Source organism: Macaca mulatta, chromosome 8 (genome assembly GCF_049350105.2).
Source record: "Macaca mulatta isolate MMU2019108-1 chromosome 8, T2T-MMU8v2.0, whole genome shotgun sequence".
In the NCBI taxonomy this organism is placed as follows: Eukaryota; Metazoa; Chordata; class Mammalia; order Primates; family Cercopithecidae; genus Macaca; species Macaca mulatta.
In genome coordinates this window covers 100,535,859-100,543,712 of record NC_133413.1, presented here as the reverse complement: position 1 = coordinate 100,543,712, position 7,854 = coordinate 100,535,859, and positions in this window count along the sequence as shown.

Below are 7,854 nucleotides of genomic sequence, written 5' to 3'. Positions count from 1 at the left end.
CCTCTCCAGAACTTCCTCTCTGCTGAGAGATGAACACTCGACGGGACGACCTTTTCACAGAGAGGAGCTACCCACTCCTCAGAGCTGTTCAAACACTAAGTAAAACTCTTATTCTTCACTCCTCACTTGTCCTCACACCTCATTCTTCCTGGGTGCAGGACAAGGACTTGGGCAAAGGCGCAGTGGCCACAGAGGTTTCTGGCCAGAAAAATTGACACCCCAGAGATCCCGGAACATTTTCTTCCTAAGAACAAGAACAAGGCAGAGATGTCCCCTCCCACCTCTTCTATTCAAATTGTCCCGGAGGAGTCTGAGGAAAACTAGTGGCAGGAAATGGAGGATAAGGAAAAGAAGAGGAAGGGGAATAAGAAGAAGGAAGAGGAGGAGGAAGAGGAAAAAGAGGAAGAGGAGGAAAAGAAGAAAAGAAATTCTGGTTTAAAATGAAGAAGTCAAAATGTCTTTATTGCAGGTGAAATGATCCAATATGTAGAAAATCCTAAGGAAGCCACACACACACACACAAAATTACTAAGAATTCGAATGAGTTTTGCAATGTCACAGAATATGAAGTCAACATAAAAATCAGTTGTACTTCTACCATACTGCCAGTCTAAATGTGAAATTTAAAAATAATTTTATTTTAAATAGTATCAAATTAATTCAATATTCAGAAATTTAACAAAAGAATGCAAGATTTATAGACTAAAAACTGCAAAATATTTCTGAGAGAAATTAAAGGTCTAAGTAAATGAAAAGATATTTCATAATCACATATAGATTAAATATTTTTAAGATGGAAATTCTCTAACAAATTGATCTACAGATTCAACACAAACTCTGTCGAATTATAGCAGGCTTTTGTGTGGAATTGCCAACGTGACCCAAAATTTTAAGGAAATGGAAAGGACCTAACAATGTCAAAGCAATTTTTGAAAAAGAAGAAGAAGAATGGAAAATGTATACAACTCAAGGTCAAAACATACAATAAAGTTAATCAGGACCGTGTAGTATCATTATAAGGATAGGCATTAACATCAATAGGACAGGAATGAGTGTCCAGAAATAAATCCTTGTATTTATAATCAATTAATTTTCAACAAATATATCAAGACAAATAAGTATAAAGAGAACAATCTTTTCAACAAATGATGGTAGGAAATTTTGAGATCCATATGCAAATGAGTAATCTTAGACCCTTACGTCACATCATACACAAAAATTAACTCAAAATGGATTGTAGACCTAAAAGTAAGAACTAGAATGTAAAAACTAAAAAATAATTTAGAAAAACAAATTTATGGCATGGAATTAAAGATCTCTTAGATGCAGCACTGAAACATAAGCCATAAAAAGAAGAAAAAAGATAAATTTTATTAAAACAAAACTTTTGCACTTTAAAAGACACCACTGTTAACAAAATTAAAAGACTAGTAACAGACTGGGGTGAAATATTTGCACATCATATATTTGGTGTAATACTTACATATATTATAAATAAAGAGCTCCTAATAGTCACAAGAAGAAAAACAACCCGATGTACAAAAGAACCAAGACTTGAATAGACATTTCACCAAAGTAGGCATATGATTGACTAATAAGAACATGAGAAGTGCTCAAAATCATTAATCATAAGAGAAATGTTAATTAGAGCCATAATGAGATACCACTACACATTGACTGCAATGGCTCTACTCAAAAACACAGAAAATAACAACTGCTGGTGAGAATGTGGAGAAACTAACATTTCCAAGAATTGTTAGTGGGATTGTAAATCATAAAGCCACAGTGGCAAAAAGTTTGAAAAATTTTTTGAAAGTTAAATCTAAATTCTTGTGGTTTAACAATTCTATTTCTAATAATTATAACATTTGCCCACAGTTTTGTATGTGAATGTTCCTAGCTGCATTATTTATAATAATGCATAACAGGAAACAATCCAAATGTCTGCTAACTGATAAATGAATAAACAAAATGTTCTGTATCTATAAAATGGAATACTATTGTATAGATACAGCACATAAATAGTAATAAAAATGTAAGGGATATACGATAGAATACTGCACAGCCATAAAAAGGAATGTATTAACAGCATTTGCAGTGACTTGGATGAGATTGGAGACTATTATTCTAAGTGAAGTAACTCAGAATGGAAAACCAAACATCGTATGTTCTCACTGATATGTGGGAGCTAAGCTGTGAGGACGTAAAGACTTAAGAATGATAAAATGGACTTTGGGGGAAGCGTGGGGGGTGGTGAGGGATAGAAAACTACAAATATGGTGCAGTGTATACTGCTTGGGTGATGGATGCACCAAAGACTCACAAATCACCACTAAAGAATTTACTCATGTAACCAAATACCACCTGTACCACAATAACTTATGGAAATTTTTTTTTAAAAGTAAGGAAATGTTGATACATGTTACATTGTAGATAACCCTTAACAACATTAGAAGCTAAATGCAAAAGACTACACAATGGATGATTCCATTTATATAGAATGTCCAGAAAAGTAAAATTTATAGAAACAGAAGTGAATCAGTGGATGCCTGGGGCTGGAGGAGTGTGAGTAGAGATTCACAAGCAGCAGGCCTAATATAAATGCAGGAGGTGAAGGAAAAGTTCTAAACTATATTTTGGTGGTGATTTCCCACTCTTCAAACTTATTAAAAATCAAAGAATTATACACTTAAAATGGGTGAACTTTCAATAAATCTATTAAAATTACTAAGTATTTAAGCAGTATTTCTCAATGATGTTAGCACATTTGGACCACGTGGATGATTTTAAAATTTGTCTGTGTCCCATTCTTTGATATTTTGATTTAATATTCTTACAATCTGGCATTGAGTTTTTTTAAGCTGAGTGATTCTAATACGCAGCCATATTGGAGAACCACTGCAATAAAGTCTTGTCCTTCCTTGAAGTCATTAATATATGGTATGCTAATCTTACTATTCTAACTCTCCATTAATTTATTCAACATCTTGTTAAACATTCATTATGTACTAGGCACAATATTTGACACAAAGGAGACAACAAATTAGGAACACCTCAATTTCTGTCTTTATGGACTCATGGACAAGAGAGAAGCACAGTCCAAAAGGCATATCAATACAATACATTTTATAATAAAAGTAAGTACAGGGTTAGTGGAAGTACAAATAAAGGAATGATCAGTTTTGAGCAACAAAAGAAAAGGTCAAGAAAAGCTTAAGATGTAGTGATTCTTAATCCTGGAAGATTAGAGGGAGAGGAAATGGCAGACAAAAATATTCAAAGAACTGAATATTCGGAGAAAAGCAAGTAATTCAGCACAGCTTTAAAAAAAATTGAGGTGGGAGAGAATATTGAGAAACCTAATGTCAGAGGGCAAAGTGAAATTAGAGAGCATTTCATATGCCATACCATGGGAAACCACTGAATGAAAGGACATGGTCATGTATGTCTCTTAGAAAGAGCACACTCACCAGATGTGTTGGCATGTGCTGGTAGTCACAGCTACTTGGGAGTCTGAGACAGAGAATCATTTCAGCTCAGGAGTTCTGGGCGATAGTGTGCTATGCTAACTGGGTGTCTGCACTAAATTCAGTATCAGTATGGTTACCTCCCGGAGCAGGGGACCAACCGGTTGTCTAAGGAAGCATTTAAAGTTGGGCCTTTGAAACCACTTTATAAATAACTGTCCAATAGTTGAGAGGCCAGGCAGGCAAGACAGAGAATAGCAAACTACTCAAAGATACTCTGCAGACAGAAGTATTACCCTTGACGAGAGGCCAAGAGAGAACAAGCTGGCACAGTCTATACCTGCACAAGGCTGCTGATGGATAATACTCCAACAGAAAAATGCTGAAGGAGGAAGGAAAGGAAATTTCCAAAAAAAGAGAATAACATAAGCAAAGACTTTCTCAAAATATATAGGGTTTTTTAAATTTTATTTTTTGTGACTAGAGAGTTGGATATTATAGAACAGTGTTGCAAATAAGGCAGAAAATATATTGCAGAGTTCTTTGGAGTCTAGGCTTATGGACTTAAAATCTATTCTTCATGCAAATGGTACCCACTGAAATTTTTGAAGGAGATTAACAAATTTGCTCAAGTTTAAAATACAATTGATTTAAGATGCATGATTATCATTTATCAATTTGCCAATTATAGAGCATTAGCTATAAGATGCATCACATATCAGAGATAAAATGTAAAAAGTGGAGTTTAAAATTGATGAAAATCGGTATCAATGGCAGAAGCCTGATGACTTTAGATAACCATATAAAAATTTTATAAAATATCATTTTTGTATCCTTTTTTCTTTATATATCAGGAGATTCTCTTTGAAAAGTGAAAATATAATTAATGTAAATTAAAATATTTGTAACAGTATTTGCTGGCTTTTGTAATTCAGGTGGTTAGATGAATTTAATGAGGCCAAGGACTTCAAAATTATCCCAAATGTGCCAGTTAATAACCAGGAAAATCATTTTTGCTCAAGGCAACAGTCTACATTCCTTTCTAGAAATCAATTTTGCAAATGCATACTACTTATCACAAAACTACCAGAGTAGGCACAGTCACAAAATTATAGAATTAAAGAGGTGGAAGAGATCACAAAATTTATAAAGTCAAAACACCCTCAGTGCGCATATCCCCTCCAAGACACTCCCAGTAGAAGCTGGCCATTCAGCTTCTACTCTACATTCTTCCCTGCAAACTGTAATCCCATGAGGTCTGAGACTCTGTCTTGCTTACTGTGGTAGCATCCTGAATAACATACTGGAGTCATTAAATATTTCTGAGTGACTGAATGAGTGTTCTTATGGGGGAATTGTACCATTCATGCAGTATCCATTCCTGTAGAAGAGCTCAAATTTAAGAAGTATTTTTAAAGGGCAGCAAAAGTCACCTCTGGTGTCTCTGAGAAAATCTGTCCCCTCTTCTTATGTTAGCCTTGCAAATAGTTGCAGGCAGCAGCTCCAAGCCACACTTTCCTGTTTCAGTCCACAGTTTGACACATATCACTGTTTCCAAGACTTTCTACTGTGCCCTATATGAGCTACATTTGGTCAGTTCAAAAACAAAAACAAAACAAAAAAAACTTCTGATGCCCAGAATGAAATAATTATTTACCTAGCCAGCCCAGGGGACAGAATTCTCTGACTAAATGTATGCAAATCCCTCGCATTGGGGGAAAAGTTCTTCAAATGGCAGTATCATGCTGATGAGGGATCTTTCAGAGAACACTAATAGGTGAAAGTGCGAACTCCCCTAGCAGGCTTCATTCATCTATTAAGGACACCTCAGTGAGGGACTAGGACGCCAAGAGAGAGTGATGCATTATACTCCTCATGCAATTAAACCCATAGTAAAATATTTTGGGGAGTTTTCTTTCCTGAATGGAGGCTAAGAAAGCATTCATTAAACCTGGGAAGTTCTGAGTCTTCCAGTTTGCATAGTGAATTGGAATTGTGGTAGCCTGAATATGAATGGAGATGTGGTAATTCAGTAACATGAAATGGGAAATGCAGTTTAATTACCCCAGAGATTTTTTTTGGAACATAAATTGCTTCTACTTTTGTGACAATATTGGATTATGAACCCATTCACCTTAATGTTGTGTAATGAAGCCTATAAAGCAAGTCATAAAAATGCTTTGTTTGCAATGCTGTTTTTAGAAACTCCAATCTTATGGAAAAATCTTCTCATTATTGAAAGCATTTGTAGTTCCCCCAGAATCCTAGAAGTTAAAAGATTCCTGAGTGCAAGGTCCTTACTACCTAGTTAATGAATGAGGGAAGAAGTATTCCTCAAGTTACCTCAAATCTGTAGATCTGGATCGTACAGTTCTTTACTAGTACCATAAAGTATAATTTAATCTAGAAATGGCCCAAAATATACATCTGAAAATAGATATTGATTTGAAGTGACAGTCTAGGACCAATAACAATTTTAAGGAAAAACAGTTTTTATGAAATTAGGTTTCTTCCATTAGAAAAAATTTCTGAAGAATAACAAGTTCACCTTAGAAAACCAAAAGGTAAATTTAAAAAAATTAATATTGAATGAAAATTAAAGGAAGAATAACAATCTTTTTTTACTTATTACATTAGCATAAAGTTTAAAAAGCAATAGCATTCATAGTTAATGAGGATAAGTCATCCTCAGACTTTGGACATTTGAGTATAAATTGCTACAAATGGAGCAAATAATTTGGAAATGTGTATTAAAATCTAAAATATGCATTCTATTAACTAAAAATACTACTTTTGGGACTCTGCCCTGTTGTAATCAGAAACATGTATAGCTAATATAAATGTATAAAGGTGTTTATTGCAGCATTGTGTGTCACAGTGTACTACTATAAATAAATCTGTATATCTATAATTATAGTTAATAAAATATTAAACTGTAAAAAGTATACATTAGATGTTGATGTTAATACTGGAGGGATGCCCTTGAATTAATTATAAAAAGTTGAAGGATAATACACAAAATATAGTCCCTTTTCTGTAAAACCAAATAACAACAACAACAAAAACCCTTTAGATATGGACTTGTATATTTCCATAAGCATGGATCTTTTAATGTTGATTACTTCATGGTAGGGGCAGCACTAAGCGATGCTTTAGATCTCCATAATCTACATTAGTTCCCTCAAAAGTCACTTCATATAAACATAAAAAGAACACACACAAAAAAAGTGTGCTTGCTGTTTAGACATAGTTCCAAGGAAGTCTCCCATTTATTTCTCACTCTCTCTCAAGTCACAACACCTATACATTCCTAAATGGAAATTTGGAAGTTGCCATAGCTTCAGGAAAGTGAATAAGAAAAAAGATTACTTTCATATAAATATTTTTAACTTTTATAAATTGTCTTGTAATAATTTTGGAAGTTAAGATAAAATTCTAAAAACCGAGCAGATTATGGTGAAAATGTTTAGGAATTTATACCACAGTGTGCGGTCTCTTTTTAGGAAAAAAAATTAATTTTAATTATTTTTTAAAATAGTAGAAATGTTGCTCTTTTTTCATCAATTTGTTCAGTCCATATTCCTACATACTTTTTCTAGCATTTTTCTTTGTCTGAGAACTGTATCCAAAGTCTAGGCATTGTTAGCTCTGTCAAGACTCGCAATGATCAGAGTGCTTCTTCAAGTCATTCCTTAGTCACTGCGTTCTCACCCTCTCTTCAAAGTTTATTCTCTAGCACTGGTCTCGAAGTTCACACACTATATTTTTCACACACAGACCCTGGTCACTAATATAATGACCAATAGGACCATCAGTGAGAATCAGATGAGGTGTCAGAAGTAAAAATAATGTATGAACTGGAAAGTACTATGAAAGTGAGGATTTCATTGAGAAGATTATTGAAATAGGCTAGCTACAAATTGATGGGTCTCTGAAAAGGATACTTATAAAAAAACTCCACAAATATAGTACTGGATAGAGCCATAATCTCGAAAAAATAAATATGAGGGGTCCCAAACTCAATTACACAAGGTTAAGAATATAGAGCTTAGTAAAATCTTTTTTTTTTTTTTTTTTTTTTTTTTGAGACAGAGTCTTGCTCTGTCACCAGGCTGGAGTTCTATGGTGTGATCTTAGCTCGCTGCAACCTCCGCCTCCCGGGTTCAAGTCATTCTCCTGCCTCAGCCTCCCGAGTAGCTGGGGTTACAGGTGCCCACCACCATGCCCAGCTAATTTTTGTATTTTTAGTAGAGATGAGTTTCACCATGTTGGCCAGGATGGTCTGGGTCTCCTGAACTCGTGATCCACCTGCCTCTGCCTCCCGGAGTGCTGGGATTACAGGCGTGAGCCATCGCGCCTGGCCGGTAAATTCATTTTAATTCACTTT